This window comes from Triticum dicoccoides, chromosome 4B (assembly GCF_002162155.2).
Source record: "Triticum dicoccoides isolate Atlit2015 ecotype Zavitan chromosome 4B, WEW_v2.0, whole genome shotgun sequence".
Lineage (NCBI taxonomy): Eukaryota > Viridiplantae > Streptophyta > Magnoliopsida > Poales > Poaceae > Triticum > Triticum dicoccoides.
Window position 1 is genome coordinate 676686808 of NC_041387.1, and position 3371 is coordinate 676690178.

General features: G+C 50.0%; 1 pseudogene; it reads left to right on the forward strand.

Annotated features, from left to right (window-relative positions):
* Positions 1 to 1983: 1983 nt before the first annotated feature.
* LOC119294364 lies at positions 1984 to 2735 on the forward strand (annotated as a pseudogene).
* Positions 2736 to 3371: the final 636 nt, after the last annotated feature.

Sequence of the window (3371 nt, forward strand, 5' to 3'; positions counted from 1 at the left end):
GCAGTTCCAACTAGGGACATTCATTGCTCCTGACGGGGCTCCGCCGGTCCGTTAGTTCGGCGGCAGCCCCTGGGCCGACTGCCTCCAATGAGTTGTAGACCTCCTGCATGTCCTGGTCGTGGACTCCACCATGCGGTTGAGACTGCTGCCCCTCCAGCGTCACTGATGTTCTACGTTTCTTCGGTGTACATGAAATCATATGAGCTGCCGGAGCAATCAAGTTAGAATAGAGCACCAACGCATTTTCTCCTGGTTCCGCTCCAGCTGCCGAGGACACTTCATTTTCCGCCTTCCTTTTCCCAAGCGATGAGACGTCTCAGAGTTCCGCATTAGCCATCTTCACCTCATTAGACAGATCACGCAACACCGGTATAATGTCCGAACTGTTGGGACGGTGTATATTCAACATAGAAAATGTTTAACGGAAAAATGTACCATGAAAACAATCAAAACAGTAAGATCAGATCAAAATTGGAAAAAATAGCAGCGGCCGGCACGAGAAAAAACCCACCACCGGTGTGTTTTAATACTGGCCGCAAGCTATCGTGGTCGTAACAGTAAGATGGCCATGCCTTGAAGCTTCTAGATACGTGGCACTACACTACTTTAAAAAAGAACGTACAATATGACAACTAACTAGTCAGCTGGAGCTTGACGTAAAAATAATTTATGTTGTACATTAGACCGTAGATCTAAACGCCATATGTCTCTCCTCTTAAATAACAACGTTTTTTCTTTTCCAAAAACCTATTACACCTTGTAGGAAAAATCTTTACGATCGAATTTGTAAAGTCTTACAATTCGTAATGTCTCACCAAAAACCTAGTACACCTTGTAGCAAAAGTCTTTACAATCCTCGGCAAACGACTGTTCGTGGCAGAGGTCGTCTGGGAGCTGAGTCTGGAGGCGGCGGATCTATGCCTCCCGCGCGCTCCCGCCAGCCGTCCGGCATGTGGACTTCGGGTCACAACATGGGATGGCCCGCTCCCAGTAGTGCCGGCACTGTTCGGTGGGCAAGTATATGTGTTCCCGTCACGACACCGCAACCCCCGGCGGCGTTAGGGTGAACGTGGTCGGCCGACGACACCATGAGGAAGAGTCGTTCTCATTGTCGTGCTTCCCGGCCTTCCCAAGGATCCACACGTGTCACATTTTAAAAAGGACCGGGCGTGGTGGTTGGGTGGCTGACGCGTTGGCCCGGCCGGACACCGAGCGGATGCATGACGTGTACGTCCCGTGTCCGTGTGGACATGAACCTGGCCAAAATTTGGAGTGGATTTGCATCCCACGGAGACGAGATGGACTGTTTAGTGAAATGGGTCGCCGTGTTGGGCCGTGGTTTTTTGTGTGCTGACCCAAACGGACGAATTGGGTCTCCCCGTTGGAGTTGCTCTTAGATCTCAATGCCATAGGTCTCTCATTTTCACACAAGGAGGTTTTGGCCACCAACATAATACACATTGTAGATATATTTCTACCAATAATAATCATACTTCTCCAGAATTATATTTTGTAGACATGTGTTTTTATAGTTTTGAAGGTGTTGCCAATGCTAATATAGTGGCAAATCAACTGAAATAGCAGTTCATAACAAGATGAAAACAAATTATAGTAAATGGTTACGCTCAAATGAGCGGGCTAACTCAGATAGTTTTTAGTAGTATTATTATATAAAGGTCCCCTCGAAAAAAAGGAATGATCACATCTTAGGGCATCACATGGTTCGTCCTTGTTCTGGAGGCAGGCACAACATGCATGGGTCATGGGTGCCCCCCGCAAAAATAAAATGCATGGGTGCCAGAGCACGGCCGGTCAAAATGGACGCCCACCAGTCATGCCACGCTCTTCTTCTGACATTCACGCCGGTTCCATGCTTGCCCTAACCATCACCGTTGTGCAACCCAATCAGTGTGCCTGCCGGTGTCCCTTGCCACCATATATACTACCTACGTATACTACATTGTTCATTGCTCAACAGAAGAGATGGACGGATCCACCATGAATCGACTCGCCAGCACGGCGGCGTTGCTCCTCTTCCTCCTCATACTTGTGCTCGCCGACAGCAACAGCAAGCACGGACACGGAGGAGCAGCTGTCGTTGGTGACCCAACCCTCATCGATTCACCCTCATCGTCGTGGAGCTGCAGGGTCACGGCCAAAAGAGCTCCGTGGCCGTTCAGAAACACGACGTCTCTGTTGCCGGCTTCACCGAGGAGAGCGGCCACTGGCACGCCTTCCCTGATCTTGGGCACCTCTTCCCCGCGTCCACGACCCTCCCATTCGGCAGCAGCTACGGCGAGCTCATCGGCGGCCTGGCAAACCTGCCGGACGTGCCGCTAGGGAGGGAGGCCATGATGCAGGCCGTCCGCGTGCTCTCCGCCTACCACCCGGGCGCCGACGTGGAGCCGGTCAAGCGGGCGCTGGCGGTAGTGAAGGTGGTGATAAGCGAGGCCCAGAGGCTGGAGCCTATCCGCAAGACCGTCAACTACGGATGGGACACCGGTGCCCACGTCGCCCCCGAGCACCTGCCCTACATCCAGCACTGGGACACCATGTCCTATGAGATCCTCCGTTCCAACCGCACGGGCAAGTGGGACGGGCCATTCACCGGGATGCTGCAGACCCAGGCCAACATCCGCAGCAAGGAGGAGGCGCTCGCCGTGGTCGGGCTGCTGCTGAATGCCGACTTCGGGCAAGTGTTCAAGGCTCACGCCATCCCGATCAGCTTGGAGTAGGCGTGCATGCAGGCTTGGCTTGCAGTTGCTTAAGAGTTGGTTTATTTAGGTCCATCTTCAGTCGATGTTCCTTTCGTGTTCGTCTAGTTTGTCAGTTATTATCTACTGTAGGTGGTTGGAGCATATGTATGCTTTCAGCTTTGATTGCTTGCTTTAGCATGCTGTTCCGGATTTCAGGCTGATGTATCAGTAATTTAGTCAATTCTATTCCCAAAATATTGAAACTTTGGCATGGGTAGACAATCTACATGCACTCCATTTATTATAAAGAAAAGGATATTTTCTCTAAACAACACACTAAAGCAAAACTTGGAAACTCTCGAAGGTGCAAAAACTGTCTCTCAACTCCAAAACCGGCAAATCATAGTCAATCATCTCCTCAAATCGGATTAGTTTAGTCTATTGACTCCACGAAAGCAGTTTCCATTATGACTTTGTATAGTTTTGGCCCGTCGATGTCCACGTCGACTTGTGATAATGTGATTCCAATTCTCTCAACATGCAGCTCTCCACGTCGCCAAATTTCCGTGTCATCTTCCATTAATACTATTTTGTAGCACATGCATAGCCCAATTTAATTGTTGCAAGTAAAATGGTCCAGATACATGCATACTCTTTATTCACACACAATCACTT